The following is a 15,000-nucleotide window of genomic DNA, read 5'->3' on the forward strand; positions in this document are numbered from 1 at the left end:
AATTGACGAGACAAAAACTGAAAAAATAAACGCGACCGCATGACAGAACCCCCCCCCTAGGGCCGGATCCCAGACGGCCCAGGAGCCCCAGGGTGAGCCGCATAGAAGTCCTCAAAAAGTCCCGGGTCCAAAATATAACTAGGCGGCACCCATTGCCGCTCCTCCGGTCCATAACCCTCCCAGTCCACCAGGTACTGCCAGCCCCGGCCTCTTCTGCGCACATCCAATAGTTCTTTGACGGTGTAGGCCGTCCCACCGTCCACAGTCCGCGGAGGCGGAGGGGGCGCCGGATCCGGCACCAACGGGCTGTCCACCACCGGCTTGACCTTCCCCACGTGAAAGGTGGGGTGGACTGCAAGGGACCTGGGCAAGCGTAGACGCACCGCGGCCGGGTGCACGACCTTGGCGATGGGGAACGGACCCACGAAGCGAGGCGCCAGTTTCCTGGAGTCCCCCCGGTGGGGAAGATCCTTGGTGGATAGCCAGACACGTTGACCTCTCTGGTACACGGGCGCCGGACGTCTCCTCCGGTCAGCCATCCGCTTTACCCGGTCCCCCTGTCGGACCAGCGTGGCCCGAGCCGCCGACCAGACGCGATGACAGCGGCGCACCAAGGCGTGGGCCGAAGACACCGTCACCTCCGGCTCACTGTCAGGGAAGACAGGGGGCTGGTAGCCAAACACACACTTGAAGGGGGACATACCTGTAGCCGTGGTGGGCAGGGAGTTGTGGGCATACTCCACCCAGGAGAGGTTCTTGCTCCACGAGGAGGGGTTCTGGGAGACCAGGCAGCGGAGACTTGTCTCCAACTGTTGATTAATACGTTCAGTCTGTCCGTTTGCCTCCGGGTGATAGCCTGACGTGAGACTCACGGTTGCCCCTATGAGCTTGCAAAACTCCCGCCAAAACCTGGATACGAATTGGGGCCCTCTATCGGAAACTATGTCTTTCGGGAACCCATGAACCCGGAATATGTGGTCCATCATCACGGTGGCCGTTCGTTTAGCGGACGGGAGCTTGGGCAAGGCGATAAAATGAGCCATCTTTGAAAATCTATCCACCACTGTGAGTATGGTGGTTCGCCCATGCGAGGTCGGAAGCCCGGTGACGAAGTCCATAGATATCTCCGCCCACGGGCGCGAAGGAATGGGTAGGGGATGCAGCAACCCCATGCGGGCGCCGTGGGCGTTCTTATTCCGGGCGCAGACGGGACAGGCGGCAACGTATTCCTTGACGTCTGCCCTCATGGAGGGCCACCAGAATCGCTGCTGGATTACGAACAGCGTTCGGCGCATGCCCGGATGGCAGGAGAGTCTGGAGGTGTGAGCCCAATGGATGACTTGGGATCGTAATTGAGCAGGGACAAATAGTCGGTTCTCAGGGCAACCACTAGGGGGTGGTTCGTTACCATTGGCCTGCTGTACCCGGCCTTCGATAGGCCAGGTCACGGCTCTAACCAGGCAATGAGAAGGCAGGATAGTCTCAGGCTTCTTAATTTCTGGGTCCGAGTTGAAAACACGGGAGAGGGCGTCAGGCTTGGTGTTCTTGGTTCCCGGTCTGTAGGACAAAGTAAAGTTAAAACGATTGAAAAAAAGTGACCAGCGGGCTTGGCGTGAATTCAGTCTCTTAGCTGACTTAATGTATTCTAAATTTTTATGGTCTGTCCAGACCAAAAAAGGCTGCTGTGCTCCCTCTAACCAATGTCTCCATTCTTCTAATGCCAGCTTGACTGCCAACAGTTCGCGATCCCCCACGTCATAATTCTGTTCGGCGGGCGTCAGCCGTCGAGACAGGAACGCGCACGGATGGAGCTTGTTGTCGCTCTTGGCCCTCTGCGAAAGGATGGCACCTACTCCTTGATTGGAGGCGTCCACCTCCACCACAAACTGCCGCGACGGATCAGGGAGCGTGAGGATGGGAGCGGTGCTGAAACGGTTCTTTAGCTCCTGGAAGGCCGCCTCCGCCTCTGCTGACCAGCGGAAGGGGACTTTAGGAGACGTGAGCGCGTGCAAGGGAGCCGCTGTGGCACTGAAGCCCTTAATGAATCGCCGATAAAAATTGGCAAAGCCCAGGAATTGTTGCACCTTCTTACGTGAGTCAGGGGTAGGCCATTCCGTTACCGCGCTTACTTTCGCCGGGTCCATCTCTACTTTGCCCGGGGCTACGATGAAGCCGAGAAAAGAAACGGTGCTCTTGTGAAATTCACTTTTCTCGGCCTTTACGTATAGTTGGTGTTCCAGGAGTCGTTGCAACACCGTCTCGACGTGAACCCTATGGGTCTTCAGATCTGGGGAGTAAATCAAAATATCGTCCAAATATACGTACACAAACCGGTCCAAACAGTCTCTCAAAACATCGTTTATCATGGCCTGAAACACAGCGGGAGCATTGGTGAGGCCAAATGGCATGACGCGGTATTCAAAATGTCCTCGATGCGTGTTGAACCCTGTCTTCCATTCGTCCCCTTCCCGGATGCGCACCAGATGGTAGGCGTTGCGCAGATCTAACTTGGTGAACACCCGGGCTTGCTGTAATTGGTCGAACACGGTCGACATCAGTGGGAGCGGATACCGATTCTTGATGGTGATCTGATTGAGGGGACTATAATCAATGCAGGGACGTAGGGTGCCGTCCTTCTTGCCCACGAAAAAGAACCCCGCCCCCGCAGGCGACGACGACGGTCGAATCAGCCCTGCTTGCAAGGAGGAGTCTATATATTCATTCAAGGCTTGCTTCTCAGGTCCCGAGAGAGAATACAGCCTCCCCTTGGGTATCGTTGATCCCGGCAGCAGGTCAATGGCGCAATCATACGGACGGTGGGGAGGCAGAGAGGTAGCCTTGGCCTTGCTGAATACCTCGGCCCATTGGTGGTAACACGCAGGGACCCCGGTTAAGTCTGGGGTTGGCGCGTCTGGAGCGGAAGGCACAGGGCGCGGGTTAGACTTGATACAGGAATCATGACAGTCGGACCCCCATCCCGTTATTTCCCCTGATTCCCAGTCTATAGCGGGGTTGTGGCGTTGAAGCCATGGATACCCGAGAACGAGAGGGTTCATTGGTGAGGTCACGACATGTAGACGTATGTTCTCCTGGTGGAGGCCAATTGACAACGAGACTGGTTCGGTTATGTGAGTTATCTCAAAGAGTGCCTGTCCATTGAGTGCCTTAGCTTTCACGGGAGTGTTCAGTAGCTCAGTCTTTACCCCGCACCGGCGAGCAAATGCCCAGTCTATCAAGCTTTCGTCTGCTCCTGAGTCTATTAATACTTCGAGTTCTATCTCTCTTCCCGACTGGGTGATCCTGCCCTTGGGAAGCACTCGCCCCGAGGACAGAGCCGCCGAGAAGGCGCTTACCTTCAGGGTCCTCCTCACTGGACAGGAGAGAAGGAGGTGTCCGAGCTCGCCGCAGTAGTAGCATCTTCCCTCTCGGCGCCGCCGTAACTTCTCCTCCTCTGTTAACTTGGCTCTGCCCAACTGCATCGGTTCTGGCTCCTGGCGCTGCCGATCCCCGTACGGCCTGGAGTGGTGAGCGTCAGGGCCGGCTACTGGAACGAAGGCGGGAGCGTTGCTGCGTCGGTGCTTTCTCCACTCATGCAGCCGGTTGTCAGTGCGGATAGCCAGAGCGATGAGGGCGTCGAGGTCGGTGGGAAGATCTAAGGGGATTAGCTGATCTTGGATGGGTCCTGACAGACCCCGGAGGAAGATGTCATATAGTGCCGCCGCATTCCACCCGCTCGCCGCGGCCAGCGTGCGGAACCGGATGGCGTAGTCTCCGACGGTGTCTTGTCCCTGGTCTATCTGACAGAGTTGGCGAGCCTTGTCTCGGTCAGCGGAAATGGGATCGAACACCGTTCGCAGGGCCTGGATGAAAGCGGGGAGAGAGTGACAGGAGATGGAATCCCTGGCCCATTCCGCGGTGGCCCATGTGCGGGCCCTTCCCGTCAGGTAGGATACCATGTAGGCCACCTTGGAGCGCTCGGTGGGGAATTCTGCTGGGGAACTCTCAAAGTTCATCTCGCATTCTGTAATAAAAGCCCGGCTAAGGCCGGGTTCTCCGGAGTAGCGCTCTGGAGGAGCCAGTCTGGCACTGCCAGTCATGGGACCTCTTGCAAGGGAAGGAACGGGGGAAGCGACGGGTGTACTGGAGGTCGCTGCTGGTCCCGCGTTCAAGAGCGAGAGCACTTCCTGCATTTGCTGACCCAGCTTTGCTACTTGGGTGGCGACCGCTCCTCTGAAATTTTCTTGATTCCTAGCGAGTCCTCGGATCTCTTCTCCCAAGTCGCCCACCTCCCTCTGGTGCTGGGCGAGCAGTGAGGCATGGGAGCGCACTGTGGCGCACAGGTGCTCCGACTCTGCCGAGTCCATGTCTGGCCAGTGTGTACTGTCAGGCAGGGGACAAGGCGAAGGACTCGGATGCAGAGTCGTATCTATCTGGGATTTATTCCAGCAAGCACTCAGAGCAAAAGTACAAAACAAAGCGCCTCTTGCGAGGGAAAACACGGGGCAAAAAGTACAAACAAAAGGCGTCGCACTGTGGCGAGTCAAAAGGCTAAAAGTACAAATCAAAACGCCTCTTTCGAGGGAAAACGTGTAGCAAAAAGTACCAACAAAAGGAGTCGCACTGGAACGAGACAAAAAGGCGCTGGAGACCCAGGCACAACCAAAAGCGTCGCTCGGCGGCGAGACAAAAAGGAGAGTTCTTTCAGAGAGTTCGGACATCAAGGAATCGCTGGTGGTCGGGACGAGGCTAGACACACTGGCACAAGACAAGGGGAAGACACGGACTAAATACACACAAACGGGCGGGGACACAGGTGATGACAATTAGTCTCGATTACGCGGGTGCACACAATCGGGATCAGGGAAGACAAGACAACCAACACCGAGGAAGGAAACACGAACTGAAACGGAAGGAATGACAAAATAAAACCGGAAGTAAAGTTACGACAATTGACGAGACAAAAACTGAAAAAATAAACGCGACCGCATGACACGATCCGCTCGGCGGGGGCTATTTTCGGCCACTTGGCTCGTGCGCACGGCCTCCCGGATGTGCCGCTGGAAGTCCAATGAGGCGCCGCGATCTCCTCCGCGGTGCTTATAAAGTGCCGATCCGCTCGGCTTGGAGCTATTTCCGGCCTCCCGTTGGTGCCGGGCGGCGTGCGCGAGCTCGCCGGCCGCGATCTCCTCCGCGGTGCTTATAAACAGCAGCATGCGCACGGCCTCCCAGAATTTGAACACATTTCGTCAATAAATTTCGCATATTGAATTTTGAAGTTTAATATAATGCAACAATTGAGCTCGACTTATACAAAGGATATATCATAAAATCGTAAATTTCCGTCGAATTTTAGGGGGTCGACTTATACACCGAGTCGACCTGTACACCGGCAAATACGGTAAATACGATTAAATAAAATGATACGACTGGCATAAAAACAAATATAAACCACATAAAAATAAAAGTCACCATTACGTTGAATTATTGGGAGCACCGAGCTTGTTTCTCAGAAACGAGCCGGTCCCATCCAGGCGTAATCGGAGACAATGAAACCCGAAGTGGTTAAGGTTTGTCTTTTAATGCAGGATGCTTGGTCTCCATGTGCCGAAGCAGTTTTGAAGGCTTCATTGGCTCGCTCGCTAGTTTCAGGGGCGATTGTGTCTATAAAATGCAAAATGTTGGGTCACCTCACGGCTTACGGCCATACTACCCTGAGAACGCCTGATTTCGGAAGCTAAGCAGGGTCGGGCCTGGTTAGTACTTGGATGGGAGACCGCCTGGGAATACCAGGTGCTGTAAGCTTTTTCTTTTTCTTATGTGCACTTCAATCGTTTAAGAAGCTATTTTTTACAACACCCATCACGAATGGCATCCGAAAACAGCAAGCCTAATTTAAACTCCGACATTGAAACTATAACACGAGTTTGAAAGCTATATTATGTGGTGACATCCACAGCATTGTAGTTAAATTTTTTACCGCTAGAGAGCAGACTATGTACAGTGAGCATGGCTCCCTGTGAACTCAAAGCAGCAGGCTTGAGTTGTAAAAGAACCCAACACAACACTTCCATGAAGTGTTTTTAAACTTTTCAAGGCATTTATTTTGATTCAGCAAAATGCAGGTCGCAACGGCAAATTCGTGCTACCGCATAAAAAGCTGTCAATAACTTTTCATGATAGCCATGTTTCCAGAAAACACCAAAAGCCTTGGAAGAAAGACTGTTTCGGCCCTGGTTGTAAAAAAAACAAAAAAAAAAACAAAAGTGAAGGGTGACCGTACGGGAATACCAGGTGCTGAAAGCCTTTTTTTTTTTTTTTTTTTTCCCACGTCAATTGTGAAAGGAAACTTTTACCACAGCCATCAAGTCCCGCCGCTGCTTGGCATGGTTTCAGGGGCGATTGTGTCTATAAAATGAAAAATTCTGAGCGGTCTCACGGCTTACGGCCATCCTACCCTGAGAGCGCCCGATCTCGTCCGATCTCGGAGGCTAAGCAGGGTCGGGCCTGGTTAGTACTTGGATGGGAGACCGCCTGGGAATACCAGTTACCGTAAGCTTTTTTTTTTTTTTTTTTTTTCTTATGTGCACTTCAATCGTTTAAGCCAAGAACTTTTTACAGCACCCATCAAGAATGGCATTCGGAAACTGCAAGCCTAGTTTGAACTCCGACACTGAAACTACAACACGAGTTTAAAACCTACATTGTGTGGCGACAGCCATAGCATTGCAGTTCACGTTTTTACCGCTAGAGGACAGACTATGTACAGTGAATAAAGAGCATGGCTCCCTGTGAACTCAAAGCAGCAGTCTTTACTTGTAAAAGATCCCAGCACAACACATTGTGCTTCCATGTAGTGTTTTTACCTTTTTCATGACATTTATTTTGATACAGCCAAATGCAGGTTTTGTGCACTTCACTTTTCCGTTGGGCATTCGCGTAGAACCCTATTCCAGTTACGGCCAGATTCTTTTAGACTAGTGGTCCCCAAACTTTCTTGCGCCACGGACCGGCTACGCGTCAGAAATATTTTTGCGGACCTGCCTTTATATATATAAATAAACAATAAATCTATATAAATAAATACTACATTTATAATAAATATATATAAATAGGATTAAATAAAATGATACGACTGGCATAAAAACAAATATAAACCACATAAAAATAAAAGTCACCATTACGTTGAATTATTGGGAGCACCGAGCTTGTTTCTCAGAAACGAGCCGGTCCCATCCAGGCGTAATCGGAGACAATGAAACCCAAAGTGGTTAAGGTTTGTCTTTTAATGCAGGATGCTTGGTCTCCATGTGCCGAAGCAGTTTTGAAGGCTTCATTGGCTTGCTCTCTAGTTTCAGGGGCGATTGTGTCTATAAAATACAAAATGTTGAGTCACCTCACGGCTTACGGCCATACTACCCTGAGAACGCCTGATCTCGTCTGATCTCGGAAGCTAAGCAGGGTCGGGCCTGGTTAGTACTTGGATGGGAGACCGCCTGGGAATACCAGGTGCTGTAAGCTTTTTCTTTTTCTTATGTGCACTTCAAGCTCTTTTTTTTTTTTTTCTTATGTGCACTTCAATCGTTTAAGCCAAGAACTTTTTACAGCACCCATCACGAATGGCATTCGGAAACTGCAAGCCTAGTTTGAACTCCGACACTGAAACTACAACACGAGTTAAAAACCTCTATGTACAGTGAATAAAGAGCATGGCTCCTTGTGAACTCAAAGCAGCAGTCTTTACTTGTAAAAGAACCCAGCACAACACATTGCGCTTCCATGTAGTGTTTTTACCTTTTTCATGACATTTATTTTGATACAGCCAAATGCAGGTTTTGTGCACTTCACTTTTCCGTTGGGCATTCGCGTAGAACCCTATTCCAGTTACGGCCAGATTCTTTTAGACTAGTGGTCCCCAACCTTTCTTGCGCCACGGACCGGCTACGCGTCAGAAATATTTTTGCGGACCTGCCTTTATATATATAAATAAACAATAAATCTATATAAATAAATACTACATTTATAATAAGTATATATACCGTATTTGCCGGTGTATTGGTCGACCTTTTTCGATCCAAAATCGACCGAAAAAAATCGACCTCGACTTATACACCGAGTCATAAAATTTAACTTCGTATTCATCGCTTCAAATGTGATGGTAACCAAGGCCGTTTCTCATGCATCTCATTGTGCGTTGCACTTAGAAAATTTGAACCGGGCGGCGTGCGCGAGTGCGCGGCCCGCTGGAAGTTGAATGAGGCGCCGCGACCACCTCCGCGGTGCTTATAAACAGCCGATCCGCTCGGCGGGGGCTATTTTCGGCCACTTGGCTCGTGCGCACGGCCTCCCGGATGTGCCGGGCGCGTGCGCGAGCTCGCCGGCCGCTGGAAGTCGAATGAGGCGCCGCGACCACCCCCGCGGTGCTTATAAACAGCCGATCCGCTCGGCGGGGGCTATTTTCGGCCACTTGGCTCGTGCGCACGGCCTCCCGGATGTGCCGGGCGGGTGCGCGAGCTCGCCGGCCGCTGGAAGTCGAATGAGGCGCCGCGACCACCTCCGCGGTGCTTATAAACAGCCGATCCGCTCGGCGGGGGCTATTTTCGGCCACTTGGCTCGTGCGCACGGCCTCCCGGATGTGCCGGGCGGGTGCGCGAGCTCGCCGGCCGCTGGAAGTCGAATGAGGCGCCGCGACCACCTCCGCGGTGCTTATAAACAGCCGATCCGCTCGGCGGGGGCTATTTTCGGCCACTTGGCTCGTGCGCACGGCCTCCCGGATGTGCCGGGCGGGTGCGCGAGCTCGCCGGCCGCTTGAAGTCGAATGAGGCGCCGCGACCACCTCCGCGGTGCTTATAAACAGCCGATCCGCTCGGCGCGGGCTATTTTCGGCCACTTGGCTCGTGCGCACGGCCTCCCGGATGTGCCGGGCGGGTGCGCGAGCTCGCCGCCCGCCGGAAGTCGAATGAGGCGCCGCGACCACCTCCGCGGTGCTTATAAACAGCCGATCCGCTCGGCGGGGGCTATTTTCGGCCACTTGGCTCGTGCGCACGGCCTCCCGGATGTGCCGGGCGGGTGCGCGAGCTCGCCGGCCGCTGGAAGTCGAATGAGGCGCCGCGACCACCTCCGCGGTGCTTATAAACAGCCGATCCGCTCGGCGGGGGCTATTTTCGGCCACTTGGCTCGTGCGCATGGCCTCCCGGATGTGCCGGGCGGGTGCGCGAGCTCGCCGGCCGCTGGAAGTCGAATGAGGCGCCGCGACCACCTCCGCGGTGCTTATAAACAGCCGATCCGCTCGGCGGGGGCTATTTTCGGCCACTTGGCTCGTGCGCACGGCCTCCCGGATGTGCCGGGCGGGTGCGCGAGCTCGCCGGCCGCTGGAAGTCGAATGAGGCGCCGCGACCACCTCCGCGGTGCTTATAAACAGCCGATCCGCTCGGCGGGGGCTATTTTCGGCCACTTGGCTCGTGCGCACGGCCTCCCGGATGTGCCGGGCGGGTGCGCGAGCTCGCCGGCCGCTTGAAGTCGAATGAGGCGCCGCGACCACCTCCGCGGTGCTTATAAACCGCCGATCCGCTCGGCGGGGGCTATTTTCGGCCACTTGGCTCGTGCGCACGGCCTCCCGGATGTGCCGGGCGGGTGCGCGAGCTCGCCGCCCGCCGGAAGTCGAATGAGGCGCCGCGACCACCTCTGCGGTGCTTATAAACAGCCGATCCGCTCGGCGGGGGCTATTTTCGGCCACTTGGCTCGTGCGCACGGCCTCCCGGATGTGCCGGGCGGGTGCGCGAGCTCGCCGGCCGCTGGAAGTCGAATGAGGCGCCGCGACCACCTCCGCGGTGCTTATAAACAGCCGATCCGCTCGGCGGAGGCTATTTTCGTCCACTTGGCTCGTGCACACGGCCTCCCGGATGTGCCGGGAAGGTGCGCGAGCTCGCCGGCCGCTGGAAGTCGAATGAGGCGCCGCGACCACCTCCGCGGTGCTTATAAACAGCCGATCCGCTCGGCGGGGGCTATTTTCGTCCACTTGGCTCGTGCGCACGGCCTCCCGGATGTGCCGGGCGGGTGCGCGAGCTCGCCGGCCGCTGGAAGTCGAATGAGGCGCCGCGACCACCCCCGCTTGGAGCTATTTCCGGCCTCCCGTTGGTGCCGGGCGGCGTGCGCGAGCTCGCCGGCCGCGATCTCCTCCGCGGTGCTTATAAACAGCAGCATGCGCACGGCCTCCCAGAATTTGAACACATTTCGTCAATAAATTTCGCATATTGAATTTTGAAGTTTAATATAATGCAACAATTGAGCTCGACTTATACAAAGGATATATCATAAAATCGTAAATTTCCGTCGAATTTTAGGGGGTCGACTTATACACCGAGTCGACCTGTACACCGGCAAATACGGTAAATACGATTAAATAAAATGATACGACTGGCATAAAAACAAATATAAACCACATAAAAATAAAAGTCACCATTACGTTGAATTATTGGGAGCACCGAGCTTGTTTCTCAGAAACGAGCCGGTCCCATCCAGGCGTAATCGGAGACAATGAAACCCAAAGTGGTTAAGGTTTGTCTTTTAATGCAGGATGCTTGGTCTCCATGTGCCGAAGCAGTTTTGAAGGCTTCATTGGCTTGCTCGCTAGTTTCAGGGGCGATTGTGTCTATAAAATGCAAAATGTTGGGTCACCTCACGGCTTACGGCCATACTACCCTGAGAACGCCTGATCTCGTCTGATCTCGGAAGCTAAGCAGGGTCGGGCCTGGTTAGTACTTGGATGGGAGACTGCCTGGTGCTGTAAGCTTTTTCTTTTTCTTATGTGCACTTCAAGCTCTTTTTTTTTTTTTCTTATGTGCACTTCAATCGTTTAAGCCAAGAACTTTTTACAGCACCCATCACGAATGGCATTCGGAAACTGCAAGCCTAGTTTGAACTCCGACACTGAAACTACAACACGAGTTAAAAACCTCTATGTACAGTGAATAAAGAGCATGGCTCCTTGTGAACTCAAAGCAGCAGTCTTTACTTGTAAAAGAACCCAGCACAACACATTGCGCTTCCATGTAGTGTTTTTACCTTTTTCATGACATTTATTTTGATACAGCCAAATGCAGGTTTTGTGCACTTCACTTTTCCGTTGGGCATTCGCGTAGAACCCTATTCCAGTTACGGCCAGATTCTTTTAGACTAGTGGTCCCCAACCTTTCTTGCGCCACGGACCGGCTACGCGTCAGAAATATTTTTGCGGACCTGCCTTTATATATATAAATAAACAATAAATCTATATAAATAAATACTACATTTATAATAAGTATATATACCGTATTTGCCGGTGTATTGGTCGACCTTTTTCGATCCAAAATCGACCGAAAAAAATCGACCTCGACTTATACACCGAGTCATAAAATTTAACTTCATATTCATCGCTTCAAATGTGATGGTAACCAAGGCCGTTTCTCATGCATCTCATTGTGCGTTGCACTTAGAAAATTTGAACCGGGCGGCGTGCGCGAGTGCGCGGCCCGCTGGAAGTTGAATGAGGCGCCCCGACCACCTCCGCGGTGCTTATAAACAGCCGATCCGCTCGGCGGGGGCTATTTTCGGCCACTTGGCTCGTGCGCACGGCCTCCCGGATGTGCCGGGCGGGTGCGCGAGCTCGCCGGCCGCTGGAAGTCGAATGAGGCGCCGCGACCACCTCCGCGGTGCTTATAAACAGCCGATCCGCTCGGCGGGGGCTATTTTCGGCCACTTGGCTCGTGCGCACGGCCTCCCGGATGTGCCGGGCGGGTGCGCGAGCTCGCCGGCCGCTGGAAGTCGAATGAGGCGCCGCGACCACCTCCGCGGTGCTTATAAACAGCCGATCCGCTCGGCGGGGGCTATTTTCGTCCACTTGGCTCGTGCACACGGCCTCCCGGATGTGCCGGGAAGGTGCGCGAGCTCGCCGGCCGCTGGAAGTCGAATGAGGCGCCGCGACCACCTCCGCGGTGCTTATAAACAGCCGATCCGCTCGGCGGGGGCTATTTTCGGCCACTTGGCTCGTGCGCACGGCCTCCCGGATGTGCCGGGCGGGTGCGCGAGCTCGCCGGCCGCTGGAAGTCGAATGAGGCGCCGCGACCACCTCCACGGTGCTTATAAACAGCCAATCCCTTCGGCGGGGGCTATTTTCGGCCACTTGGCTCGTGCGCACGGCCTCCCGGATGTGCCGGGCGGGTGCGCGGGCTCGCCGGCCGCTGGAAGTCGAATGAGGCGCCGCGACCACCTCCGCGGTGCTTATAAACAGCCGATCCGCTCGGCGGGGGCTATTTTCGTCCACTTGGCTCGTGCGCACGGCCTCCCGGATGTGCCGGGCGGGTGCGCGAGCTCGCCGGCCGCTGGAAGTCGAATGAGGCGCCGCGACCACCCCCGCTTGGAGCTATTTCCGGCCTCCCGTTGGTGCCGGGCGGCGTGCGCGAGCTCGCCGGCCGCGATCTCCTCCGCGGTGCTTATAAACAGCAGCATGCGCACGGCCTCCCAGAATTTGAACACATTTCGTCAATAAATTTCGCATATTGAATTTTGAAGTTTAATATAATGCAACAATTGAGCTCGACTTATACAAAGGATATATCATAAAATCGTAAATTTCCGTCGAATTTTAGGGGGTCGACTTATACACCGAGTCGACCTGTACACCGGCAAATACGGTAAATACGATTAAATAAAATGATACGACTGGCATAAAAACAAATATAAACCACATAAAAATAAAAGTCACCATTACGTTGAATTATTGGGAGCACCGAGCTTGTTTCTCAGAAACGAGCCGGTCCCATCCAGGCGTAATCGGAGACAATGAAACCCAAAGTGGTTAAGGTTTGTCTTTTAATGCAGGATGCTTGGTCTCCATGTGCCGAAGCAGTTTTGAAGGCTTCATTGGCTTGCTCGCCAGTTTCAGGGGCGATTGTGTCTATAAAATGCAAAATGTTGGGTCACCTCACGGCTTACGGCCATACTACCCTGAGAACGCCTGATCTCGTCTGATCTCGGAAGCTAAGCAGGGTCGGGCCTGGTTAGTACTTGGATGGGAGACTGCCTGGGAATACCAGGTGCTGTAAGCTTTTTCTTTTTCTTATGTGCACTTCAAGCTCTTTTTTTTTTTTTCTTATGTGCACTTCAATCGTTTAAGCCAAGAACTTTTTACAGCACCCATCACGAATGGCATTCGGAAACTGCAAGCCTAGTTTGAACTCCGACACTGAAACTACAACACGAGTTAAAAACCTCTATGTACAGTGAATAAAGAGCATGGCTCCTTGTGAACTCAAAGCAGCAGTCTTTACTTGTAAAAGAACCCAGCACAACACATTGCGCTTCCATGTAGTGTTTTTACCTTTTTCATGACATTTATTTTGATACAGCCAAATGCAGGTTTTGTGCACTTCACTTTTCCGTTGGGCATTCGCGTAGAACCCTATTCCAGTTACGGCCAGATTCTTTTAGACTAGTGGTCCCCAACCTTTCTTGCGCCACGGACCGGCTACGCGTCAGAAATATTTTTGCGGACCTGCCTTTATATATATAAATAAACAATAAATCTATATAAATAAATACTACATTTATAATAAGTATATATACCGTATTTGCCGGTGTATTGGTCGACCTTTTTCGATCCAAAATCGACCGAAAAAAATCGACCTCGACTTATACACCGAGTCATAAAATTTAACTTCGTATTCATCGCTTCAAATGTGATGGTAACCAAGGCCGTTTCTCATGCATCTCATTGTGCGTTGCACTTAGAAAATTTGAACCGGGCGGCGTGCGCGAGTGCGCGGCCCGCTGGAAGTTGAATGAGGCGCCCCGACCACCTCCGCGGTGCTTATAAACAGCCGATCCGCTCGGCGGGGGCTATTTTCGGCCACTTGGCTCGTGCGCACGGCCTCCCGGATGTGCCGGGCGGGTGCGCGAGCTCGCCGGCCGCTGGAAGTCGAATGAGGCGCCGCGACCACCTCCGCGGTGCTTATAAACCGCCGATCCGCTCGGCGGGGGCTATTTTCGGCCACTTGGCTCGTGCGCACGGCCTCCCGGATGTGCCGGGCGGGTGCGCGAGCTCGCCGGCCGCTGGAAGTCGAATGAGGCGCCGCGACCACCTCCGCGGTGCTTATAAACAGCCGATCCGCTCGGCGGGGGCTATTTTCGGCCACTTGGCTCGTGCGCACGGCCTCCCGGATGTGCCGGGCGGGTGCGCGAGCTCGCCGGCCGCTGGAAGTCGAATGAGGCGCCGCGACCACCTCCGCGGTGCTTATAAACAGCCGATCCGCTCGGCGGGGGCTATTTTCGGCCACTTGGCTCGTGCGCACGGCCTCCCGGATGTGCCGGGCGGGTGCGCGAGCTCGCCGGCCGCTGGAAGTCGAATGAGGCGCCGCGACCACCTCCGCGGTGCTTATAAACAGCCGATCCGCTCGGCGGGGGCTATTTTCGGCCACTTGGCTCGTGCGCACGGCCTCCCGGATGTGCCGGGCGGGTGCGCGAGCTCGCCGGCCGCTGGAAGTCGAATGAGGCGCCGCGACCACCTCCGCGGTGCTTATAAACAGCCGATCCGCTCGGCGGGGGCTATTTTCGGCCACTTGGCTCGTGCGCACGGCCTCCCGGATGTGCCGGGCGGGTGCGCGAGCTCGCCGGCCGCTGGAAGTCGAATGAGGCGCCGCGACCACCTCCGCGGTGCTTATAAACAGCCGATCCGCTCGGCGGGGGCTATTTTCGGCCACTTGGCTCGTGCGCACGGCCTCCCGGATGTGCCGGGCGGGTGCGCGAGCTCGCCGGCCGCTGGAAGTCGAATGAGGCGCCGCGACCACCTCCGCGGTGCTTATAAACAGCCGATCCGCTCGGCGCGGGCTATTTTCGGCCACTTGGCTCGTGCGCACGGCCTCCCGGATGTGCCGGGCGGGTGCGCGAGCTCGCCGGCCGCTGGAAGTCGAATGAGGCGCCGCGACCACCTCCGCGGTGCTTATAAACAGCCGATCCGCTCGGCGGGGG

At 54.6% G+C, this 15,000-nt stretch overlaps 3 non-coding genes and 2 pseudogenes across 3 annotated transcripts; all 5 read left to right on the forward strand.

Annotated features, from left to right (window-relative positions):
* Positions 1-5,693: 5,693 nt before the first annotated feature.
* LOC125981565 (5S ribosomal RNA) lies at positions 5,694-5,802 on the forward strand (annotated as a pseudogene).
* A 635-nt stretch (positions 5,803-6,437) lies between these two features.
* On the forward strand, positions 6,438-6,556 carry LOC125981556 (5S ribosomal RNA). The gene has a single exon (XR_007486057.1). It is a non-coding gene; the product is annotated as a 5S ribosomal RNA (ribosomal RNA).
* Positions 6,557-7,399: 843 nt separating this feature from the next.
* Positions 7,400-7,518, forward strand: LOC125981436 (5S ribosomal RNA). The gene has a single exon (XR_007485941.1). It is a non-coding gene; the product is annotated as a 5S ribosomal RNA (ribosomal RNA).
* A 3,162-nt stretch (positions 7,519-10,680) lies between these two features.
* LOC125981566 (5S ribosomal RNA) lies at positions 10,681-10,789 on the forward strand (annotated as a pseudogene).
* Positions 10,790-12,963: 2,174 nt separating this feature from the next.
* Positions 12,964-13,082, forward strand: LOC125981452 (5S ribosomal RNA). The gene has a single exon (XR_007485957.1). It is a non-coding gene; the product is annotated as a 5S ribosomal RNA (ribosomal RNA).
* The last annotated feature ends 1,918 nt before the right edge of the window (positions 13,083-15,000 follow it).

Source organism: Syngnathus scovelli, chromosome 14 (assembly GCF_024217435.2).
Source record: "Syngnathus scovelli strain Florida chromosome 14, RoL_Ssco_1.2, whole genome shotgun sequence".
Lineage (NCBI taxonomy): Eukaryota > Metazoa > Chordata > Actinopteri > Syngnathiformes > Syngnathidae > Syngnathus > Syngnathus scovelli.